The 27,326-nt window shown below is 41.7% G+C and overlaps 1 protein-coding gene across 1 annotated transcript in view; it reads right to left on the reverse strand.

Moving 5' to 3' along the window:
• LOC144764056 (uncharacterized) overlaps positions 1 to 27,076 on the reverse strand; it is a 46,091-nt gene extending 19,015 nt beyond the window's left edge. Inside the window, 2 exon segments of the mRNA XM_078650209.1 lie at positions 3,176 to 3,269; positions 26,888 to 27,076. The gene's annotated coding sequence lies outside the window, so the exon portion shown is untranslated.
• Between the last annotated feature and the right edge of the window lie 250 nt (positions 27,077 to 27,326).

The raw sequence follows: 27,326 nt of genomic DNA on the forward strand, positions 1-27,326 counted from the left end.
CAAATCAGAAATTATCAGTATTCTGTACACTGTGGTAATATTTAAGTCAGTGTTACATATTTACAGGATAACATTTTTGCATAAGCTATTTACAAAGAATATAAAACACAAGTGACATATCGGCTAGAACCAAGATGCTACCCGAAAAGCATTTGAGATTTAGGTAATAGTCACGGGTGGATATGAATGCGATCTGTGATTATGTCTAGATTAGAGTGTCCTGCTCAGAACAGCATGCTTTTTCTAGCTGTCCTGGGAAGGGTAGGAGACAATTCCTTTTTTACTAAGGGACGGGTCTTCAGATTGCAGTCCCACTTAGATCAAAGCATCATCTCTGAAAGTGTGTAAGGTTTTCATTTGGAGGACTCAATACATGACTTTGTGATACATAGCGGCAAGATTAGGGTGGGTGGGGGGGGTCACACTTAGGCCTATCCTGTAGAAGTCTTGCTATTATCACACAGGCAGTCCTAGAAGCATTATTAGGGAAGGAAGTGCTCTTTGAAGCATGTGGAAAAAACAATAAGCCTGAATACAAAACTTTCCAGCTATCGCTACAAGAATTTTACATTCTATTAAGGACACGGAGGCGAGGATTATGCTGTCTCAATTTCTTTACTGAACTCACAGCAGCCAATGAAAGTAAAACTACACACTGTAAATAACATCATTACCCATGAGGCTTTGAACCACGCCTCCTTATCACAGCCAATGGCAACATCACAAAGTATACAAAATAGAGAGGCACCATTCTGGCTTCCTCTTTCTTTGCGAAACAGTAGTCCAAAAATAACGAACCAAACAAAGTCTCAACTCTCAACAGAGATGTAACAGTTCTTTTCCATTCTCAACAGAGAATATATTCACACGTCCTGAAGTCATCCACTTTTCACATGAGGATGATCCATTTCCATCCGGAGTAACCATTCAGTTCTTGTTGGAATCATTTCCTAAAACAGAAACAAGGTTGAGAAAGGGGACCCACAAATCTGATTCTCATAGGGTGGGCATTAATACTGTTATGAACATAACAATCAAACAACATAACAGTTGAGATAAACTGTCCCATCGGGTGGGATGATCCTCGCCTCTGTGTCCTTAATAGAATCTAAAAATCTTGTTGCGATAGCTGGAAAATGTTGTATACTATAGCAGGACCGGAGGCTTCTGATTACACTGGTTCAAAGCTCATCAATAACAACAGAAGAAACATGAGAGATAGGCTTGTAATAGAAAACTTCAAACATAGAATCTGTAGACCAGTCAGCTGCTTTCAGGATGTCTTCCAAACAAGATCCCAACAAATACGACTTGGAGGCCATAGATCCCCTCGCAGAATGGGCACCGTATACAGAAATATCAATACCTACTTCTGACATTACCCATCTTACCCACCTAGTCAAGGTGGCAGCAGAGACTGGCTTGAAAGGTTTTTGAACTGATATTAAGAACTGACCCTACGGGTCAGACCTATGTGCAAGAGTATGCTCCTCATAACATTTCAAACATTGCAAGACACATAATTTACTATTATGAGGGAAAGAAGGATACTCCACTGAACGTGACATAGTCTTCATCCGTCTCGTAATTACAAAAGAAACACCCTGTGGAGAAAACATTCTGTCTGCAAGATCTAAAGCTCGTACATCAGACACTCTGCGACAGGAGATGAGGCATAATAACATGGTGGGTTTGGCAGATAACTGCTTCAATTAAAGATCTGCCTTATTTGGCCAAGATTCCAGAAGGGAAAGGACCTTAGAAACATCCCATAAAGTCGAATATCTGGGACGAGGTGGATTAGCCACTTTAACACCTTTAAACAATTTACAAACCAGAGGCTGCAACCCCACGGGTTTACCATCAATATGATCGTGACCTGCTGAGATGGCGGAACTGAAGTTATTAACTGATCTGTACGTAAGGCCTGACTCTGCACACTCAGAGAGGAAGTTTAAAATCTCAGTCACATCTGATCCCACAGGATCCACCTGCAGTTGAAGGCACCAACCCACCCATCTCTTCCAGGAAGCTGAATATCGCTTTCAGGTGGATGGAGCCCAAGCCTGCTGTATGAAGCCGGCAGCTGCCTGTGAAAGACCTGTAATGCTCGCATGTCTCCTGAGTTATCAGAGTTAGTTGTTTCTGCAGGACCAGTGGATGGCAAGCCCCCACTGGGTCCTGGAGAAGCGTTGGGAAAATTCAGAAGTTGAAACGGAAGATCCACAGACAACTCCAATAGTGTGGGAAACCACGACTGAGTCTTCCACAACCGTGTCACCAATACTATTGAGACCGTCTGCCGACGGACAAAGGCCGCCACTCTCGGGATCCAGGCAAACGGGGGAAACACATAGTTCCTCTGTTGCCCCCAATGTTGAAGGAACGTATCCGTTCCCTTCGCCATCGGCTCTGGTCTCCAACTGAAGAACCAAGGGAGCTGAGCATTGAGGCGAGAGGAAAATAGATCTATCTTGCATGGTCCTCGCATACTCATGGTCTGCGCAAACAAATCGGGGTGAAGCGCTCGGGGCAACACAATTAACGCAGCACAATTAAATAGAGTGAACCAAAACATTGCAAAACACTTGTGGCGAATTATACACACTGCCCCAAAACACAGGAGAAACCTCCAAACAGTAATATAAAACCTTAACACGCATTAAGCAAGTAGACAAAATAGAGAGGCACTTATCTGGGCTGCGGAGCAGAGCAGCCAAGAAAGATGTAGCCAGGATGGTGCCTCTCTATTTTGTATACTTTGTGATGTTGCCAGTGGCTGTGATAAGGAGGCGTGGTTCAAAGCCTCATGGGTAATGATGTTTTTTACAGTGTGTAGTTTTACTTTCATTGGCTGCTGTGAGTTCAGTAAAGAAATTGAGACAGCATAATCAGAAGCCTCCGGTCTTGCTATAGAATCCTTACTACACCAGAGAAGTCTATCTAAGCATCCTAAAGAAATAGTCTGCAGCAGCTTGAAAGGAACACCCTGTAGATGGCATTTTGTGATTTCTGATACAAAACACACAGCATAAGAACAATTGCACTTGTTCTGCTGCATCTCCAGAGAGGTTTGTAACATTAGCTCTTTCTGAGTTTCTTACCTTCTATAGGACTTTCTACATGTAGTGTATTCAATCAATCAAACAAGAAATTTGTATAGCGCGCTACTCACCCGGAGGGTCTCAAGGCGCTTGGGGAGGGGGGTCCGCTACTGCTCGAACAGCCAGGTCTTGAGTTCACTTTCTTTACACACGATTACTTTCGAACTGTAAAAAGAAACAATCCTTGCTCAATGCGTCGGGCACAGACCATATCTCTGTGGTGCCATTTCAAACACCACTCCCTTGCAAGTTGTAGCTGTAACATACTACCAAATTATTGCCCCCCTGATTAAATTCTCTCCATTTAATCACACTAGGAGAGTATCGTCTCCAGACAAAGTTACCGCGCAGACGTTTGGAATTCGGATTTTTGGTTCCCACGTAACGGCGGCTAAACTACAAGCAAATTGGCAATTCATTTGAACCCACATGTAGTGCAGGACATATATCACGAAATCTACTTACTGTTAAGGTACGTGTTCAAAGTTAACTCAAACAAGAGTAGCAGATAGCAGATTACAGATATCTATTTAATGCAGATCCCTAACATGTCTTTTAAATAGATGAAACAGGTCCAGCAACTTTGAGAAACACATCATTTGCCCAGCATTGTGGTGTACATCGTTTCCACTACGATATATCCATTTACAGGTATATACAAGACCATATACTTTGATTAAAATTAGGTTTATGCAAAATAATTAGCCCAGAGTCAGAAGGAAGAGCCAGAGCCCTCAGCCATCCCAATAAAGAGGCATGATATTTTGCTCAGGTGATCATACCTAGAAAAATTTTTTTCTTCTTTAATTCGACTCTACCACAACCAGTATATGCAAATGCTAAGTCCCTAAGTTTCCCCTCGCCAATTGCTCTCAATAACAGTATTTGGTACCATCCAGCCCCCTATTTGATAACAGGACCTATAAAGACAGTACTAGGCTACCACTATCAATGGTTCTGTAATATACATGAGGCAGTGGAGAGCATGCCCATTTGCAAGAAGGGAGGGGAGATGCCTGTTCCCGGAAAAAGTTTGAGTGAGCTGTCCATCTCTAGTGAGGGGACTTAGAGATGGATATGGAAAGGAACAAAGGGCCAAAATTATATGATAGAAGAAATGTTAAATGCACTGTGTGAGGTATTAATATTTCTGTAGAATTGAGTAAGTGGAGACCGGAATCGATCCTCAAGGAAATTGAATTGGTTATCTGTTAATAATGTATTGATATTGACTGATAAATGCAAACAGAAAAGTAATTGTATGTATATTTATTATAGGACAATCACAAAGACCCTGTAAAGAGACAGACAACTGACTTTTTGTCTTGAAAAAGGTGGAAGATAAACACTGCACTACCACCGAAACGCGTCGACGCCCAAAACCCAGTACAATTCAAACTGTTTCCTCCCTTGGTGATATACAAGTTTTGGTTTACATAACCAGGGAGTGATTATATTATATTGCAGGATTGAATGTACAACTGTATCTTACAAGTTTCATGTTTTGCAACTTTTTGTCTGTCCGTTTCATTGTGCAGGTCACAAGAAATTGTCTAACTGTTTTTTAGTTGACCAATAATTTTAATTGTGTGTTCTTTTGTAATGGATGATTTATAATTGTGAATCGATTTTTATCTTTGTCATTTTAATAAATAATTGTGTACCTTTTGAATTGTATAGTATGTTGTCATGATTGTATTAATGAAGGTGCTATAGCTAGATTCTAGCCAGACCCATTGTATGCTTCAAGGGAATAGTCATATCTCTACAGGTTCAATACCCTAACTTCCCTTGTTTATTCTAAGGGGTTCCTCTCTCTTTTTTTAATATAACTTGCACAACCGACTGGTTGGAGAGGCAGTAGTCTCATTTACTCTGGTTCTCAGAGTCACAGTAAGTTGTTTGATAACAACTACTTTCAAACATGGATAAACTTAAAACTTTCGGGTTTTCAGAAGATCAATACAACAGACTCATGACCCTTAATCCAAAAGGGGGGAGCAACAAAACCCTAAACAACAGTAGCCACGAACAATTAGTGAAGATTCTAAACACCAAAAAGAAACTTATCAGAACTGAACTTCACGCAGAATTTCTTATTGATTACCTTAAAGAAGGAGTCATTCCAATTGGGTTGCAAGTAAGAAACGAACCGGGTCTTTTTGTGGAATGCCCCAAATTCATAGAAACTTGGACTATGATAGCCAATCGTTGTAGCCGAGACTGGCTGATTTTAATTATTGAAACAGCGCAAGAAATCATAGAAATAGAGAAAAAAGAAATAGACAAATTAGAAGCGCAGATATTACAATCACCAGCACTTGAAGACGCTAAAAAGAAATTAGAAGAAATTAACTATGATGTAGAGGGATATAGAGAGTACTTAACTAACAAAAAACTCAAAAAATTCAAGAAGGATGTAGAAAAATATTCAATAGAAATAGTATACCCCTACACTAATAAGGATTACTACACAAACAAAAACGACACAGGTAATGAGAGACCTTATGTACAAAGACCCGTTTATTCAAGGGGAAATGACAATAGGAGAATCACATTCTCCGAAACATCTGGATCAGGGAGCGAAGAAGAACCAGAGAGAGCACAGGATAACAGACCAGGCCGTAACTTTGATAGGGAGCCTTTTTTAGGAAGACGCCCATTCCGGGGTCAGAGGAACCACAGAAATTTCAATCGTCAGGATCCCCCCCGCAACCATCAACCTCAGAACAGCACAAAAGAATATATAGCCACAAGGAGCAAACAGTACTGGAGGTAAAAGAACTCCCGATAGTCAATCTCTCGAGCAGAGTTTTAACTAATATAGAGGAAGAAGTCTTACAAAAAGGATTTAGTTTCGCACCAACAAATTTTTATCCACTTTTTAATTTAGAAAGCGATTTAAAAAACTTTTTTAGAAAAATAAGACTTAACCATTTCTTTGAAGACAGAAATTACACTCCTACAGCTAGTGTCACAGGATTTAAACCCAAGTCTACATTTTTGCCCAACCTTAACTCACTGGACAAAAAGGTAGAAATATTTGAACACGTGGTGGAGATGGAAATTAAAGACTTATATAAGAGGAAAGATATTAACAAGCCCAACAACAACCTCACACACGAACAAAGAACAGCCCTCGCAAAACTACAAAACTGCGACGAGCTTACTATCAAGCCAGCAGACAAGGGAGGTGGAGTAGTGGTCTTCAACACTAGCCACTACGAAAAAAATATTAGAGATCTTTTAGGTGTAGAAGAACACTATAAAAAAGCTAAATTCACAGATCTTAACACACTTAAACAGGAAGTAGTAGAACTTCTAAACAAAGGGAGAGAGGAAGGTCACATTAGTGACAATGAATATAAATTCCTCCTCAACAATCACCCAGTTATCCCAGCAATATATGGTCTCCCCAAGATCCATAAACATCTAGATAACCCACCAATGAGACCTATTATCAGTAGCATTGGATCACTGTTGGAGCCCCTTAGTAGATACGTGGATTTTTTTCTCCAGCCTATTGTTAAGAAGCAGAGATCCTACCTTAAAGATACCACCCATGCAATAACAACATTTGAAGGTAGAGGGTTCGATAAGGCGACCCAATTTTTGGTCGTCTTAGATATCGAAGCCCTCTACACTAACATACCCCAGAATGACACTATCGAAGTGATAGCCTCGATTTTAGAAAATGAAGACCTTAAGGGAGGAAACGATCAATTTATAATGTCCTGTATCTATCTAATTTTAAAAAAGAACTACTTTCTCTTTAAAGATGACCTGTACCTCCAAATCAAAGGGACCAGCATGGGGGCTACCTGTGCCCCGAGCCTGGCATGCTTGTACGTCAGTAATTTCGAAAATAAACATATATATAACGAGGTCGCCCCCTATTTTGAGAATATCACCTGCTGGCACCGTTACATAGATGACATCATTTTCATCTGGAACGGTGCCAGCGGGGATCTCTCAAATTTCCTAGAGTGGCTCAACATGGGTGATCCTAACCTAAAATTCACTGGACAACAAAGTAACCAACAGGTAAACTTCCTTGACATCATTATCAAGGAGGAGGAGGGTTCTCTGAAAGTGGAACTTTTTACAAAGCCGACGGATAAAAATACCCTCCTTCTATATTCCAGCAACCATCCGAAATCACAAAAAGATAATGTACCATTTGGGGAATTCCTGAGACTCCGCAGGAACTGTACCAATCTAGATGACTTCTATAAACATGCGGAAAATACTAAGCTAAAATTAGAAAATAGAGGTTATCCGAAGAAATTGATTAAAAATGCACTCAAACGTGCTCGCTATTATAATCGAGACAGTTTATTAGATCCACAAAGAAAGTCGAATCAAAATAATTCCACCTTGGGTAGGATTGTTTTTGTTACACAATATTCGCACCTGAGCAATCAGATTAAGAATATAGTAAACAGAAACTGGAAAATCCTAAACCAAAACAGCGAAAACCTGCTTGAAAAACCACTGTTCTCATTCCGTCGCAATAAGACAATTAAAAATAATCTTGTGCACACTTATCCGGCAGAGAAAGAGAAACAACTCACTCTGACAGGACAAGTAATAACAGGCAATTTCAAATGTGGCACCTGTTCAATCTGTCCCCACTGCACCACGGGCAGTAATTTAGTGTACAATGGTAAAAACCTTCAGCCAACTACCTTTAATAACTGCCGCAGCCAAAACGTAGTATACCTTCTTATGTGCCCCTGTAACCTCGGCTACGTGGGAGAAACTGGAAGAGAACTACGCACCAGAGTCCTAGAACATAAGTCTGCAATACGTACCTCTAAAACAAATGCACCCCTAACAGATCATTACAGGAAAATGAACCACTCCTGCAATGATATTAGATGGTTCATATTGGAAAAAATCAGAACCAATAGAAGAGGAGGTGATATAGAGAGACGCAGAAAAATACGAGAACAATGGTATTTCTGTCATCTCAATACCATAGATAAGGGCCTTAACACTAGAGAAGATTGGGCTAAGTGCCTATAAATAACCTAATGCACTGCCCATGGATATATCTTATAAATTGACACCGAAAAAGCACGTGTAGTCACATGTCGTTACACAGGCAGTCTCTGTGAGGGAAGCAAATCATCTATGAAATTTCAAGTGCGCTAAAGGGAGATAAACCATCTACCACTTGAGCATAGGAACGATCCAAATATTTACTACAGAGGAGGTGACCCCATGGGTCCCCCCTATACACAGAGTTCCCACTCAAACGGCAATTTGCAACCTTCCCCCCACAAACGCTTTTGCAGTTGGAAGACGTCCACTACAATAAAACATAAATAGATCAGGTAATTACAAATAGGAATATAAAACCAACTAAAGAGCTGGTGCTCATAGCGTACGCGCAGCGAATCGTAAAATGTCACGAGCACTAACAAACATTACGACTCTGAATAGAGAATAACCATTTACCAACACGTGATCTAATAGAGCGGGCACAAATGACATTATTAACATCCCCTTCCCCGGCTAGGTTCCCGTCACGTTAAACAGCACAGAAACGGCAAGTGAGGACCTTAGTGGAAACCTTTTCCAAACTCCAAACATACATCCGCATTGGACATGTCAGTATCCAATAGGGGCACAACGTTCATAAGTCATTTTATGCAAAGCATCCGCTTCCCGAAAAAGAACGAATCTCATTGGATGACTCGCGGTAGTCTCTCGACCAATCAGGACATATTGCCCTACATTTATAATTCTCCCGTCAACCGGTGTTTCTTATGCGAACCAGACACCCAGAGACAGCGCGATTCATCCGCCTTCAAAGGTAAGCCCGCTTTTAGGTTAGGACGCTCGCCACGTTTTAGAACAGCTGATCCTTGTCTCTGCAACAGGAGACGAGGAGTAGGGCCAAACCACCTCATATTGCCCAACAATTGCCTCCCTAACCAATGTCTTTCTATCTAATCACACTAGGAGAGTATCGTCTCCAGACTGAGTTACCGCATAAACACCCAGAGACAGCGCGATTTATCCGCAATTAAAGGTAAGCCCGCTTGTAGGTGAGGTCGCACGCCATGCTTTAGAACAGCTGAACCTTGTCGCTGGAATAGGAAACGATGAGGACGGCCAACCACCCCATACTACCAAATTATTGCCCCCCTGATTAAATTCTCTCCATTTAATCACACTAGGAGAGTATCGTCTCCAGACAAAGTTACCGCGCAGACGTTTGGAATTCGGATTTTTGGTTCCCACGTAACGGCGGCTAAACTACAAGCAAATTGGCAATTCATTTGAACCCACATGTAGTGCAGGACATATATCACGAAATCTACTTACTGTTAAGGTACGTGTTCAAAGTTAACTCAAACAAGAGTAGCAGATAGCAGATTACAGATATCTATTTAATGCAGATCCCTAACATGTCTTTTAAATAGATGAAACAGGTCCAGCAACTTTGAGAAACACATCATTTGCCCAGCATTGTGGTGTACATCGTTTCCACTACGATATATCCATTTACAGGTATATACAAGACCATATACTTTGATTAAAATTAGGTTTATGCAAAATAATTAGCCCAGAGTCAGAAGGAAGAGCCAGAGCCCTCAGCCATCCCAATAAAGAGGCATGATATTTTGCTCAGGTGATCATACCTAGAAAAATTTTTTTCTTCTTTAATTCGACTCTACCACAACCAGTATATGCAAATGCTAAGTCCCTAAGTTTCCCCTCGCCAATTGCTCTCAATAACAGTATTTGGTACCATCCAGCCCCCTATTTGATAACAGGACCTATAAAGACAGTACTAGGCTACCACTATCAATGGTTCTGTAATATACATGAGGCAGTGGAGAGCATGCCCATTTGCAAGAAGGGAGGGGAGATGCCTGTTCCCGGAAAAAGTTTGAGTGAGCTGTCCATCTCTAGTGAGGGGACTTAGAGATGGATATGGAAAGGAACAAAGGGCCAAAATTATATGATAGAAGAAATGTTAAATGCACTGTGTGAGGTATTAATATTTCTGTAGAATTGAGTAAGTGGAGACCGGAATCGATCCTCAAGGAAATTGAATTGGTTATCTGTTAATAATGTATTGATATTGACTGATAAATGCAAACAGAAAAGTAATTGTATGTATATTTATTATAGGACAATCACAAAGACCCTGTAAAGAGACAGACAACTGACTTTTTGTCTTGAAAAAGGTGGAAGATAAACACTGCACTACCACCGAAACGCGTCGACGCCCAAAACCCAGTACAATTCAAACTGTTTCCTCCCTTGGTGATATACAAGTTTTGGTTTACATAACCAGGGAGTGATTATATTATATTGCAGGATTGAATGTACAACTGTATCTTACAAGTTTCATGTTTTGCAACTTTTTGTCTGTCCGTTTCATTGTGCAGGTCACAAGAAATTGTCTAACTGTTTTTTAGTTGACCAATAATTTTAATTGTGTGTTCTTTTGTAATGGATGATTTATAATTGTGAATCGATTTTTATCTTTGTCATTTTAATAAATAATTGTGTACCTTTTGAATTGTATAGTATGTTGTCATGATTGTATTAATGAAGGTGCTATAGCTAGATTCTAGCCAGACCCATTGTATGCTTCAAGGGAATAGTCATATCTCTACAGGTTCAATACCCTAACTTCCCTTGTTTATTCTAAGGGGTTCCTCTCTCTTTTTTTAATATAACTTGCACAACCGACTGGTTGGAGAGGCAGTAGTCTCATTTACTCTGGTTCTCAGAGTCACAGTAAGTTGTTTGATAACAACTACTTTCAAACATGGATAAACTTAAAACTTTCGGGTTTTCAGAAGATCAATACAACAGACTCATGACCCTTAATCCAAAAGGGGGGAGCAACAAAACCCTAAACAACAGTAGCCACGAACAATTAGTGAAGATTCTAAACACCAAAAAGAAACTTATCAGAACTGAACTTCACGCAGAATTTCTTATTGATTACCTTAAAGAAGGAGTCATTCCAATTGGGTTGCAAGTAAGAAACGAACCGGGTCTTTTTGTGGAATGCCCCAAATTCATAGAAACTTGGACTATGATAGCCAATCGTTGTAGCCGAGACTGGCTGATTTTAATTATTGAAACAGCGCAAGAAATCATAGAAATAGAGAAAAAAGAAATAGACAAATTAGAAGCGCAGATATTACAATCACCAGCACTTGAAGACGCTAAAAAGAAATTAGAAGAAATTAACTATGATGTAGAGGGATATAGAGAGTACTTAACTAACAAAAAACTCAAAAAATTCAAGAAGGATGTAGAAAAATATTCAATAGAAATAGTATACCCCTACACTAATAAGGATTACTACACAAACAAAAACGACACAGGTAATGAGAGACCTTATGTACAAAGACCCGTTTATTCAAGGGGAAATGACAATAGGAGAATCACATTCTCCGAAACATCTGGATCAGGGAGCGAAGAAGAACCAGAGAGAGCACAGGATAACAGACCAGGCCGTAACTTTGATAGGGAGCCTTTTTTAGGAAGACGCCCATTCCGGGGTCAGAGGAACCACAGAAATTTCAATCGTCAGGATCCCCCCCGCAACCATCAACCTCAGAACAGCACAAAAGAATATATAGCCACAAGGAGCAAACAGTACTGGAGGTAAAAGAACTCCCGATAGTCAATCTCTCGAGCAGAGTTTTAACTAATATAGAGGAAGAAGTCTTACAAAAAGGATTTAGTTTCGCACCAACAAATTTTTATCCACTTTTTAATTTAGAAAGCGATTTAAAAAACTTTTTTAGAAAAATAAGACTTAACCATTTCTTTGAAGACAGAAATTACACTCCTACAGCTAGTGTCACAGGATTTAAACCCAAGTCTACATTTTTGCCCAACCTTAACTCACTGGACAAAAAGGTAGAAATATTTGAACACGTGGTGGAGATGGAAATTAAAGACTTATATAAGAGGAAAGATATTAACAAGCCCAACAACAACCTCACACACGAACAAAGAACAGCCCTCGCAAAACTACAAAACTGCGACGAGCTTACTATCAAGCCAGCAGACAAGGGAGGTGGAGTAGTGGTCTTCAACACTAGCCACTACGAAAAAAATATTAGAGATCTTTTAGGTGTAGAAGAACACTATAAAAAAGCTAAATTCACAGATCTTAACACACTTAAACAGGAAGTAGTAGAACTTCTAAACAAAGGGAGAGAGGAAGGTCACATTAGTGACAATGAATATAAATTCCTCCTCAACAATCACCCAGTTATCCCAGCAATATATGGTCTCCCCAAGATCCATAAACATCTAGATAACCCACCAATGAGACCTATTATCAGTAGCATTGGATCACTGTTGGAGCCCCTTAGTAGATACGTGGATTTTTTTCTCCAGCCTATTGTTAAGAAGCAGAGATCCTACCTTAAAGATACCACCCATGCAATAACAACATTTGAAGGTAGAGGGTTCGATAAGGCGACCCAATTTTTGGTCGTCTTAGATATCGAAGCCCTCTACACTAACATACCCCAGAATGACACTATCGAAGTGATAGCCTCGATTTTAGAAAATGAAGACCTTAAGGGAGGAAACGATCAATTTATAATGTCCTGTATCTATCTAATTTTAAAAAAGAACTACTTTCTCTTTAAAGATGACCTGTACCTCCAAATCAAAGGGACCAGCATGGGGGCTACCTGTGCCCCGAGCCTGGCATGCTTGTACGTCAGTAATTTCGAAAATAAACATATATATAACGAGGTCGCCCCCTATTTTGAGAATATCACCTGCTGGCACCGTTACATAGATGACATCATTTTCATCTGGAACGGTGCCAGCGGGGATCTCTCAAATTTCCTAGAGTGGCTCAACATGGGTGATCCTAACCTAAAATTCACTGGACAACAAAGTAACCAACAGGTAAACTTCCTTGACATCATTATCAAGGAGGAGGAGGGTTCTCTGAAAGTGGAACTTTTTACAAAGCCGACGGATAAAAATACCCTCCTTCTATATTCCAGCAACCATCCGAAATCACAAAAAGATAATGTACCATTTGGGGAATTCCTGAGACTCCGCAGGAACTGTACCAATCTAGATGACTTCTATAAACATGCGGAAAATACTAAGCTAAAATTAGAAAATAGAGGTTATCCGAAGAAATTGATTAAAAATGCACTCAAACGTGCTCGCTATTATAATCGAGACAGTTTATTAGATCCACAAAGAAAGTCGAATCAAAATAATTCCACCTTGGGTAGGATTGTTTTTGTTACACAATATTCGCACCTGAGCAATCAGATTAAGAATATAGTAAACAGAAACTGGAAAATCCTAAACCAAAACAGCGAAAACCTGCTTGAAAAACCACTGTTCTCATTCCGTCGCAATAAGACAATTAAAAATAATCTTGTGCACACTTATCCGGCAGAGAAAGAGAAACAACTCACTCTGACAGGACAAGTAATAACAGGCAATTTCAAATGTGGCACCTGTTCAATCTGTCCCCACTGCACCACGGGCAGTAATTTAGTGTACAATGGTAAAAACCTTCAGCCAACTACCTTTAATAACTGCCGCAGCCAAAACGTAGTATACCTTCTTATGTGCCCCTGTAACCTCGGCTACGTGGGAGAAACTGGAAGAGAACTACGCACCAGAGTCCTAGAACATAAGTCTGCAATACGTACCTCTAAAACAAATGCACCCCTAACAGATCATTACAGGAAAATGAACCACTCCTGCAATGATATTAGATGGTTCATATTGGAAAAAATCAGAACCAATAGAAGAGGAGGTGATATAGAGAGACGCAGAAAAATACGAGAACAATGGTATTTCTGTCATCTCAATACCATAGATAAGGGCCTTAACACTAGAGAAGATTGGGCTAAGTGCCTATAAATAACCTAATGCACTGCCCATGGATATATCTTATAAATTGACACCGAAAAAGCACGTGTAGTCACATGTCGTTACACAGGCAGTCTCTGTGAGGGAAGCAAATCATCTATGAAATTTCAAGTGCGCTAAAGGGAGATAAACCATCTACCACTTGAGCATAGGAACGATCCAAATATTTACTACAGAGGAGGTGACCCCATGGGTCCCCCCTATACACAGAGTTCCCACTCAAACGGCAATTTGCAACCTTCCCCCCACAAACGCTTTTGCAGTTGGAAGACGTCCACTACAATAAAACATAAATAGATCAGGTAATTACAAATAGGAATATAAAACCAACTAAAGAGCTGGTGCTCATAGCGTACGCGCAGCGAATCGTAAAATGTCACGAGCACTAACAAACATTACGACTCTGAATAGAGAATAACCATTTACCAACACGTGATCTAATAGAGCGGGCACAAATGACATTATTAACATCCCCTTCCCCGGCTAGGTTCCCGTCACGTTAAACAGCACAGAAACGGCAAGTGAGGACCTTAGTGGAAACCTTTTCCAAACTCCAAACATACATCCGCATTGGACATGTCAGTATCCAATAGGGGCACAACGTTCATAAGTCATTTTATGCAAAGCATCCGCTTCCCGAAAAAGAACGAATCTCATTGGATGACTCGCGGTAGTCTCTCGACCAATCAGGACATATTGCCCTACATTTATAATTCTCCCGTCAACCGGTGTTTCTTATGCGAACCAGACACCCAGAGACAGCGCGATTCATCCGCCTTCAAAGGTAAGCCCGCTTTTAGGTTAGGACGCTCGCCACGTTTTAGAACAGCTGATCCTTGTCTCTGCAACAGGAGACGAGGAGTAGGGCCAAACCACCTCATATTGCCCAACAATTGCCTCCCTAACCAATGTCTTTCTATCTAATCACACTAGGAGAGTATCGTCTCCAGACTGAGTTACCGCATAAACACCCAGAGACAGCGCGATTTATCCGCAATTAAAGGTAAGCCCGCTTGTAGGTGAGGTCGCACGCCATGCTTTAGAACAGCTGAACCTTGTCGCTGGAATAGGAAACGATGAGGACGGCCAACCACCCCATACTACCAAATTATTGCCCCCCTGATTAAATTCTCTCCATTTAATCACACTAGGAGAGTATCGTCTCCAGACAAAGTTACCGCGCAGACGTTTGGAATTCGGATTTTTGGTTCCCACGTAACGGCGGCTAAACTACAAGCAAATTGGCAATTCATTTGAACCCACATGTAGTGCAGGACATATATCACGAAATCTACTTACTGTTAAGGTACGTGTTCAAAGTTAACTCAAACAAGAGTAGCAGATAGCAGATTACAGATATCTATTTAATGCAGATCCCTAACATGTCTTTTAAATAGATGAAACAGGTCCAGCAACTTTGAGAAACACATCATTTGCCCAGCATTGTGGTGTACATCGTTTCCACTACGATATATCCATTTACAGGTATATACAAGACCATATACTTTGATTAAAATTAGGTTTATGCAAAATAATTAGCCCAGAGTCAGAAGGAAGAGCCAGAGCCCTCAGCCATCCCAATAAAGAGGCATGATATTTTGCTCAGGTGATCATACCTAGAAAAATTTTTTTCTTCTTTAATTCGACTCTACCACAACCAGTATATGCAAATGCTAAGTCCCTAAGTTTCCCCTCGCCAATTGCTCTCAATAACAGTATTTGGTACCATCCAGCCCCCTATTTGATAACAGGACCTATAAAGACAGTACTAGGCTACCACTATCAATGGTTCTGTAATATACATGAGGCAGTGGAGAGCATGCCCATTTGCAAGAAGGGAGGGGAGATGCCTGTTCCCGGAAAAAGTTTGAGTGAGCTGTCCATCTCTAGTGAGGGGACTTAGAGATGGATATGGAAAGGAACAAAGGGCCAAAATTATATGATAGAAGAAATGTTAAATGCACTGTGTGAGGTATTAATATTTCTGTAGAATTGAGTAAGTGGAGACCGGAATCGATCCTCAAGGAAATTGAATTGGTTATCTGTTAATAATGTATTGATATTGACTGATAAATGCAAACAGAAAAGTAATTGTATGTATATTTATTATAGGACAATCACAAAGACCCTGTAAAGAGACAGACAACTGACTTTTTGTCTTGAAAAAGGTGGAAGATAAACACTGCACTACCACCGAAACGCGTCGACGCCCAAAACCCAGTACAATTCAAACTGTTTCCTCCCTTGGTGATATACAAGTTTTGGTTTACATAACCAGGGAGTGATTATATTATATTGCAGGATTGAATGTACAACTGTATCTTACAAGTTTCATGTTTTGCAACTTTTTGTCTGTCCGTTTCATTGTGCAGGTCACAAGAAATTGTCTAACTGTTTTTTAGTTGACCAATAATTTTAATTGTGTGTTCTTTTGTAATGGATGATTTATAATTGTGAATCGATTTTTATCTTTGTCATTTTAATAAATAATTGTGTACCTTTTGAATTGTATAGTATGTTGTCATGATTGTATTAATGAAGGTGCTATAGCTAGATTCTAGCCAGACCCATTGTATGCTTCAAGGGAATAGTCATATCTCTACTAGCTGTAATATAGAATCCATGGCATAGGGTAGAGAAGACCAGCACAACACAAAGGACAGACTTCTAGGCCCAGAGAGGAATTTACAGCCTGACAGCCACAAGTCATGCTGTTGTGAAGCAACAGAGGGCCTTGCCAACCTATCTACTCTAAGCATGATTTATTGGGACACATTTATATTACTATGTTCGCTTTACTCTGTACACTTTTAAAAAGCCCCTTTCAATGCACCGCATAAACACACTATCCAGCCATACGTGCACCTTTATTTATTTACCCCTCCCGGTACATTTGAGGTAACCATTCCACAAACCTGCCTTATCTTAGTGTGTAGTGCACCAGGCTCTTGTAGGAATGTGGCTTAATAGCTTCCAAATGAAGGTACTGAGCCTCTAACCCAGACTCACCACCACTTAGACACATTGTGTAATCCTGGCAAGTGTTTTATTTTTCTGGTCCTCCATTTCCTAATGTTGCAAGATTAGTAGTGCTCACTTAAAGGTTAACTCACTTCAATAAGAGCTACCTAAAACAGTAAGTTGCAAAACAGCACAGAAGCACTGTTATTAACCCTAACTTTAATAATGTTTGCAGGGGGTAGTAGCGACAAGAAGCGCTTTCAGAGACTTCCCTGTTATTGTTGTAAATTAGGTAAAATGTGGGATATTGAAATGCCTGCGGGCACGCCTGTTGTCAGTCAGACCGCAGCTATAGCCAGGGCCACTGGGATTATGTGGCAAGAGAGGACAACATTATGTGGCTGGGTTGAGGAAATTATGCAGCAAGAAAAAGCTAATTTATGTAACATAATACGGCACATTTTGTAATAGTATTAGTTAATTATTTCATCATTTTTAACCTTGGTATCACCCTGTGGGCATTGGTTGCAACTCATTAGTATAGGTTGAACATCCAAATACAGCAATAAGCAACAGAAAGGTGACCAGTCCAGCTTTGCAAAGAGGCTTCCACTGCGCAGCAAAATGCATTGTCAGTAACTTTTTTAACCGTTTGAGCTAGAAACAAATGTATTTTTTGTAAAAATCTGGGTATTATGCAGCAGATGATGGATTGTGGGGCAAATATATAATTGCGTGAAAATCGCCGTAGATGTTCAATCACATAATTCCAGTGGCCCTGGCTATGGTCTCTGTGACGGCGTGAGGCCGCATCACGTAGCAGATGTTAATCGATGGCTTTTGTCCGGACTTAAAGAAATCATCCTCAGTGCGGCTTTTAATTCATGCTTTGCACTGCACAGAACAGCATATAATGCCTCTCATAGTTTCAAGTGCAAGATTTTGGTGACATTGTATCACAGACTGCAAGGCTTAGGTTTTTAGTTTGTGGTAAATATATCACTGCAATCGTGCCTTCTGGCAAACTCTGCCTTGCCCCTTCTGTTTTCTTATTCTGGCCTCCGATTCCTGGGTGCTTGTGAAGGAAAAAATGCAGAGTCATAGGGGGAAGAAAAGAGCTTAGTGCAGGCACTGGTTTAGAAATTAGAGGCTAGTCAAAATGAAAGCAACAGGGTTGGGGCTGTGGAATGCATGACAGCCCCACAGGAAAAGTAAGGGCTTTGATGTAGACTTGGTTGAGACAGTAGAGACGGAGACATCAAGCACAGATGGCAAGCACTGTGTGAAGGGAGGGGCCCAAGAATTGCATGACAGAAGAAATCAAAGTACTTTACTGCAAGCGGATGCGAGGGGAGGGGAGGAGATCGACCTGGGTTCAACACGAGAGGCCCAAGGGTGGAGCCAAGAAAGGGCAGGATCAGAAGGGTGAATAAACTTAAAGTCATGTAAAAGCAAAAAAAGCAGAGAAGCCAGTCTCCTATCTGCCATTGCTGGGAGTGTTCTTGAGCTGCAAAAGCTCCATTTTCGCACCGTTATCTAAGGAAATACTACAGACCATTCTCTCTTAAATGTGCTGGTTTGGAAAATTCTGAGCTACACAAAGTTCATGCTGTGCTTTTACATTGTGAACACACTGCACTTAACTGAAAAAGGTCTCAGATCTTTTGTGTAGTTACGTGGTTTAGCCCCCATGCAGAAGAGACAGAGCTTGAATTCTTAAACTCCATGTGCACACTCCTGCTGTAAATTGTGTCATGTGTGCGTGGGTTACATGATTACACTGTGGACGACACACACTGCCAATTTAAAGAGGTCACGGTTTAGCATAATTTACTGTCTAATTCTCCTTCGGACAAACCAGTAATTAAAACATCTTGCACTTGCAATAAATCTTAATGTCTCGGGCGATACGAATTACCCACCCCTGGTTGAGGCCCATATTTTGCGTTGAGATTGCACCACTTTTATTGGCACAAGCCCAAAGTAAAATCTGATTTGTTAAATCTCATAATGAGCTAAAATGTACTCATGATATACCTGATAAACATATGTGTGAGGTCTTAATATCGGATATCACTTCAAGAGAGATCACTTCCTGTGATCCCATGTGCAAGGCAACGCTTTGTGGCATCATGTGCTACTGTGACATGCACCATGATGTCACTTGCAAACTACCTAACTTGGTTATTCCCCCCACTTCTTTTTTTTAAGACTTGTTGGGGATCCACACAGGCCACGCCCGCCTGGACTCCCACGGGTGTCTCGTTTTTAGAAATGTCTTGGAATGGTACATTTCCTTAGATAGTCACCGAACCTGGTACCAAAAATGCAAGGGCCCCCTATCACAAAATTACCGGATTTTGCAAGGGGCACCTGCGTTTTTGGTCCCAGTCTTGGCAGCCATCTAGGGAAACCTACCAATCCCAGACATTTCTAACAAGCATTGGCATAGCCAATAGGTCTCGCCTTTGGGACCTTGTAAGTAAAAAAAAACAGAAGTGTAAGACTTCACGTTTACATTTACTGCATCCTAAATACAAAGTAAATGTAAACGTGAAGTATTATACTTACTTACAAGGTCCCAAAAGCAAGACCTATTGGCTATGCCAATGCTTGTTCTATATGCTTATTACAATACACTATTTTTTATACATTTTATTCACTATTATATTGCTCACAAAGCATGGAAGTGAATTCATATTTCTAAAGCGCACACATAGTCACCATGTCGATGTAGCCATGTGCAAGCAGTAGTACAAAACATACAACATGAGAGACAGCCATCCGTGAAACATAAGACGAGGCCAGTGGGCATGTTAAGCAGTGGATGGAGGGAGGGCAAAGATAAGGAGGGAAGTGAGGAAAGAAAAGGAAGGGGACCCGATGAGGGAGCCATGAGACCGGAGAAACAGATGGGCGAAGACGGTGGGAGAACGAGTAAAAAGAAAGGGCCGAGATGGAGATAGTGAGTGAAAAGAAGGGAGAAAATGAAACAGATGAGATATGACAGAGAAAGAAAGCAGATGAACAAGAATGCGATCAACGAAAACAAAGTCATACAGAGAAACTAGGCAGAAAATAAACGACGAATGAAGAGCGAAAGATGCGAAACAGTTTAAACAAAAGAGAAAAAGCTAGAGAAAGGAACAGAGGACAAGAGGATAACACAAGACTGTACTAAATACATTTGGAAAGCAAGAAATAAAAAGTGTGAGAGAAGGAGCGATCAACAGAAGGCCGCTATGTCCAATCCGGGTTTGTTGGTCACATCTTGTACCATGTTCTAGAGTGGGAGGTTGCCGGACCTGCTTTTAAGTTGCATAAACACAGGCACTGCCCACCTTGTCACTGACTTGTTACAGGCATGTTGTGTGCTAGAAAAACACAGGACTCATCCTGCCCCAGCCCTACCAGAATTTCAGAGCAACTGCACCCAAGTCTGATGTGTGATATTCTAAGGCACCAAATGATTCCTTCTCAGCATCCCATAAAAAAGGCACGACTACTGGGAAATCATGTTTTTTTCCGCTTGGACTACCAAAAATATGGATTTATTTCTCCGTTTCGGGAAGGATTAGACCAAAAATATTGCATTAACAGTGTAATTTCCTGTTGCGTTTTTAAAGCACAGTGGACGCACTTCAAGCACATTCCTCCTAGCATTTCAGGTATCTTCCACCCAAATATAGTACAACGCTACCACCTAGTGGCTAAACGTAGTTATAACCCACAGAAGAAATCGATGGCATGTAAGCACTGACAATTTTCGATGGGAGCATTTTGGAAGAGTAAAAGTAAAAATAAAATTTAAGTTTAGAACGTGTAAAAAACAAAACAAAACAAGCGCGTGCCTCGGCAGCAGGGGAGGGGGCATGCGCGATTTCCTAGCGGGAGCGCGCGACCATATGGTGGCACCGCACGCTCCAGCTAGGAAATCGCCACACGTGCACGAGTTGCCATTTCAAGCAATGCAACACGTGCACATGTTTGCTGGGAAAGCTGTGCCTATGGCATTAGGTCTCTCTCTAAGCAGCGCATGTGCGCTGCGTAGATGAGACCTAAAAACTAGACATCTGGGGGAGTCCAAGGAGGTGTGGCTTACGCAGATCCCACGTTTTCTTACCCAGAATCCCATGCAAACCTCAAATTTAGCTAAAAAATCACATTCTCCTCACACTTCTGTGTAAGAAAGTTGTGGAATCACTGGGCTGACACAAGTTTTCTACCATCTCATGTTACCCCAGGTCACCCGATAAAAATGGTACCTCCCTTGTGTGGGTGGGCCAAGTACCCTGCGGCAGGGAAGGGCTCAAAATGTATTGTGGAGACATCAAAACTAACTATAGCAAAACGACCTGGCTTTGCAAGGTTGGCACCTTGGTTTTGGTTCCGGGCTCGACGGCCATCTAGTGAAACCTACCAAACTCAGACATTTCTAAAGACTAGACACCTGGGGGAGTCCAGGGATCTGTGACTTGTGTGGATCCCCCAACGTGTTCCTACCCAGAATCCCTTGCAAACCTCAAAATTTGCTTAAGAAAAAACATTTTCCTCACACTTCTGTCTGGGATCATGGCCTGGCACAAATGTCCTAACACCCAGCGTTCCCCTCAGTCTTCCAAGTAAAATGATACCTCACTTGTGAGGGAGGGCCAAGGGCCTGCGACTGGGAAGGGCTGAAAACACAGGGATTGAGGGAATAGCACAGCAAACTCAAAGCACTAAATATTTTTTTTTATACGTTTTTAGGTGATTCTGCATTGAACACCCAGAGAAGTGCGGTATCATTTTTATCAGGAGACCAAGGAGAATGCTGGGGGGTAGGACATGTGTGCCGGCACGGTGATCCCACACAGAAACGTATGAAAAATTGAATTTTTTTTAACCTAAATTTGAAGTTTGCAGGGGATTCTGGGTAGGAAAACATTGGGGAGGATCAACGCAAGCCACACTTCCCTTTGATGGCTGCGGAGACTGGGACCAAAAACGCAGGTGCACCTCTTGGCAAAACGAGGTCATGTTGTGATAAATCAGTTTTATGTCTGCACAATACGTTTGGGGCCCTTGCCTGTTGTGGGTACTTGGCACACCCACACAAGTGAGGTACCATTTTTAATGTGAGACCTGGGGGAATGCTGGGTGGTAGGAAATATGTGTCAGCCCAGTGAACCCACAACTTTCCCACACAGAAATGTGAGAAAAAAATGTTTTCAGCTAAATTTGAGGTTTGCAGGACATTCTGGGTAGGAAGACTTTGGGGGATCCATTCAAGTCACACCACACTGGACTCCCCCTGGTGTCTTGATCTCAGAAATATCTGTGATTGGTAGGTTTTCCTAGATGGCTGCCGAGCCCGGGATCAAAAACGCAGGTGACTAGTCCTTCGCAAAACAAGGTCTTTTGTAATCAATATTTCTGATGTCTCCACAGTACGCTTTAGGCCCTTTCCTGTCCCGGACACTAGGCCTACCCACACACGTGAGGTACCATTTTTATCGGGAGACTTGGGGAAGTGCTGGGTGGGTGGAAGTTTGTGGCTCCCTGCACATTATAGAACTTTCCATGACAGAAAGTGAGAAACAATTATTTTTTTCTTTTTCTTTTTTTTACAAAGTTTGGGCTTTGTAAGGGATTCTGGGTAAGAGAACCTAGTGAGAGCCCCACAAGTCACCCCATCCTGGATTCAACTTGATGTCTATTTTCAAAAATGTATAGGTTAGCTAGGTTTCCTAATGTGTCGGCAGAGCTATGGTCCAAGATCCACAGCTAGGCACATCGTGAAAAAAGGGTCCATTTTCACAGGAAAAATGTGATGTGTCCAAGTTGCGTTTCGGGCTGTTTCTGTGGCTGGTACTAGGCCTACCTATCCAAAAGAGGTACCATTTTTATCGGGAGACTTTGGGGAATGCTGGAAGTTTGTGGAATCCACACAGATTCCAAAACTTTCCCTCACAGAAATGTGAGGAAAATGTGGATTTATTTTACAAAGTTTGAGGTGTGCAAGGGATTCTGGGTAATGGAAGCTGATGAGAGCCCCCATCTCACCTCATCCTTGATACCCCTGAATGTCTAGTTTAAATAATGTTATAGGTTTGCTAGGTTTCCCTAGGTGCTGGCAAAAGTAGGGTCCAAAATCCACAGCTAGGCACATTGCGAAAAAAGGGTCCGTTTTCACTGGAAAAACGTGATGTGTTCACATTGCGTTTTGGGTCCTTTCCTGTCGCGGGTACTAGGCCTACCCCACAAGTGAAGTACCATTTTTTATCAGGAGATTTAGGGGAACGCAGATTAGCAGAACAAGTGTTATTACCAATTGACTTTCTTAGCATTTCTGCCTTCTAAATGTAAGACAAGGTGTAAAAAAGAAGTCATTTTGAAAAATGTCCTATAACTCACATGCTTGTATGATACCTACAATTTCAGAGAGGTGCAAATAACCACTGCTTCTAAACTCTATATTTTGTTCCCATTTCGAAAATATATAGGTTTCCTTGGTAACTATTTTTCACTCTTCATATTTCACCAGATGAATTGCTATATACCTGATACACAAAGAAAACGGGAAACATCCTTTACAACGCAACTTTTACCACGCAGTGCTTTTACATCGCAACTTTTACAAGGCAAACCATTACAACGCATTGCACTGGGGGGCGCTCTAGGATAGGGAATAGATTTAATTTACTATCCAACACCTCCCCTACTATCCACAGGGACTGGAGTTGGAATAGTAAATTAAACTATTCACTATCCAGCACCCCTCAACACTATGCGTTGTAAAGGCATGCATTGTAAAAGTTGCGATGTAAAAGCATGCGATGTAAAAGCATGCGATGTAAAAGCATGCATTGTGATGTCATACATCCAAAGAAAACCCATTGCAAGACGCAGCTCAGTTATTGACTCTAGGTACCGCGGGTTCTTGGTGAACCTACAAGTCCTGCAACCAGAAGGGTCCAGTGGAAGTAACAGTATATTGCTTTCAAGAATCTACCATATTTATAAGAAGTTACAGGTGAAAACGTTAAAGCAAATGGCTGTTTTTTTCCAAATCAATTTTAATATTTGTTTATTTCAATTGTAAGTTTCTGTAGAAACATCTTGAAGGATCTACACAAATGACGCCTTGCTAAATTTATCATTCCATCTAATTTTCAGAAATGGATCATTCTACGGGATCCATTATTGCTTTCACACCCACTTCTACTACTAACTGGAAGCAGGTTGAAAGCACAATAAAATAGGAAAAATAGGATATGTCCCAGTAAAATGCCAAAACTGTGTAGAAAATATTGGTTTACTGACAAATGTCTGCCTGTTCTTGAAAGCTGGCAATATGATGATTTTAGCAACACAAACTCTTTGTTGATACCTTTTGCAGGGAAAAAAAACTGAAACTTTGTTCTGCAGCACTTTTTCCCCATTTTTCCTAAAAAAAATAATAATCTAAAACAAATCTGAATTTTGGCCAATTTCTCGTCCCCTCTGGGGAAATCCACAAACCCTGGGTACTTTTAGAATCCTCAAGATGTTGAAAGATAAGAAAGCAAATTTGGCGTGGATACCTTATGTGGACAGAAGGTTCCACAGGGGCCTAAGAGCAAAGTACCCCAAATGCCAAAAAAGGCTTAGCCCCTTCACAAGCAGCAAAGGGGTTAACTAAATCTGAATGAACACCAATAGTTCACAACATAAGTCCACAGAGTGTTCAGGAATAGTTAAGATATTTATATGTTGCTATTGTGTATTTCCCTTTCAAAAAGCACGTTTACTGATGTGTTTCTGAAGGTTTCAGACTTGTTTTTATATGTAGTGACCTACACCACTGTATTTTTAAGCTCCATGAATACCTTTCTTGTTTTTCATTATATAAATATTTAACTTGTGCTAGTGTGCTGCTTGGTTTAGTGTGTGTTGCTATTTTGTGTTACTATAAATGACACATGTTCCTAATTGCCGACTTAGTGATACTTAAATTATGGATCAGAGAAGGATGAAATTCTGAAATACCATTGTTGGGATTTGAGCCAGTGTCTTGCAAGTTACATACGTATTAGAGTAAAATCCCCAATGGTGGCAATTGCAACCGTGTACATAAACCCATCTTATAACACACAGAGATCCTGTGATTTACGCAGTGATCACTATGTTCTGACTTTTACTTGATGTCAGAATGCATAATTTATTTTGTTAATTGCCTGTTTAGACAGACACAGCCTGTCACCTTTCAAAAGTGGTTAAATGGAGTGGTACAATTTGGACAATAGTTATATCTGTTATTTTTATAGCACAACCAGGCAAAAATTAAACCACTAAGTTACATGTGTTCTAAAGTATGCCAATTTTATTTACTTTCCCTCAGGTCACAGATTTTGTCATGCGAGTACCCTGTTACACCAGTGTGCTGTCGTTTCAGCTACAGTGGGCATGTGCTGCCACTTTGTGCATAAAATCAGCAGCTTCCATCCCTGCTGATTTCACACCTTCAACCAGGCCCAGTCATTGCATTCTAACATGAAAGTTAAGTAATTAGGCAGAGAAAGACGATTGCAGGCCTTACATGAAGCATCACATACAAGAGCATTCAGTGGCTGCCCAGTTGTGAAGGACCTCAGGTGTGCCATGGGCTCCTTTCGGTTGGCCTGGCCTACCCTCTAGAAGCGGTCCTCCTATCACCCCCTGCCCTTCCCACTCCAGGGTACCCCATAGACAGCGTTACCTCTGACCCCCCCTGCTTCCTGATCACCCTCTGCTACTCCCCACCCCAGAGGTGCTCATACACAGCTTTACCTCGGCACCACCCTTGCCTGCTCCACCCTACCCTGAGGACCCCATACAAAGCTTTTCCTCTGCACCGCCCACACCTACTCTCCGATCACCCTATACCCCTCCCCACCCAAGAGGTCAACTCCTGCCTGATCCCCCTATCATCTCCAGCCCCTCCACACCTCATACATAACTTTACATCTGCACTGCCCTGTCTGCTCCCTGATTACCTCCTGCTTCTGGTAAACCTTGAGGACCCCATACACAGTTTCACTTCTGCACCTCCCTCCACTGCTCCACCCCACCCTGAGGACCCCATACACAACTTTTACTCAGCTCCGCCCTCCCCTGCTTCCTGATCACCCTTGCCCCTCCCCAACTCCGAGGACCCCATACACTGCTGTACGTCTGCACTGCTTCCCCGTCCCTCCTCTTTATTTCTATTGAACGCGCTCAAAATAACCAATGACTCGCTGCAAAATGACACACCTACCAACCTGAACAAAACTCTTCCAGTGTGAGGAGGGGACGGGCCCGCCAAGAAGTACCTAAGAGGAACTTTTGAATCCCCACCCCCTCGTACTCGAGGATGCCAGCGTGAGGGGTTTGCACGAGTCACGGAGGAAATTGAGAAGTTTGCATAATCATACATTACAGAGCGACTGTCATTAATTGGACCCTACCACAATGATTTCCCAATGCTGGAGGACCGTGTGGGTCGGAAATATCACCACATGTTAACATTTGCATATTGAAGACGATGGAGCCTTGAAAAAGTCGCATGTATGTGTAACGGATGCGACGAAACACGTGTTGGCTCTCGATCTGTCAGAGACCTCATACCTGAGAAGGTTCTACGCTAAGAATAAAAGATTGAAGAAATCTCCTTTGACCAGTCTATATATTTGTGTTTTCATAAGAAGTTACTACGGTCATTTGATTGTGCTTCTAAAACTTTTACGTGTGCTAGGGATTTTTTTGCACCCCCCCCCCCCTCTCCATAAAAAAGCTTGCTGTGGCTGGTGCCGATGTCCAGGGGTGTTTTCACCCCCCTTAATGGGCGTGGGCGGTTCAAAACCTCGGAAAACCACTATTTATAGGAGTGTGGAGCTCGTTTTCACTGCCACCGTGTGAGAGCGGCTGCTTACCTGGAGCCCCTGTGCTGGAGGCCGCTGCCGTGTGTCACACGGGGGCCCCTGGGATTGGCTGCTAGGAAAGGTGTCTAGTCCAGGACTCACTGGTGCACGCGAAGTCGTATAAAGCACGAGCAGTGATACTGAGTGCACTCAGTCCAGGGATCCTGCTCTTTGTTGTCGGCAGCCACACCCTGGGGCCAGGGCCCACGACGGATCACAGTGCGCATGCGCACACCTATAACCCTAGTCTCAATAAAAACAAGTGGCTGAAGGTCAGCGCATGCGCGCGTCTAAACTTCCGGTGTTAGTGAACAGGGCGGAGCGCATGCGCCGTTATTAACTTCCGGTACCATTTTCCACCGGTACTTTACCGATACGACTTCCGGTGCCATTATCAACTCTTAACCTGGGCTCGGCGCATGCCTAGATTTCAACATGATGGTTTACAAAT

Source organism: Lissotriton helveticus, chromosome 6, assembly GCF_964261635.1.
Source record: "Lissotriton helveticus chromosome 6, aLisHel1.1, whole genome shotgun sequence".
NCBI classification, from domain to species: domain Eukaryota; kingdom Metazoa; phylum Chordata; class Amphibia; order Caudata; family Salamandridae; genus Lissotriton; species Lissotriton helveticus.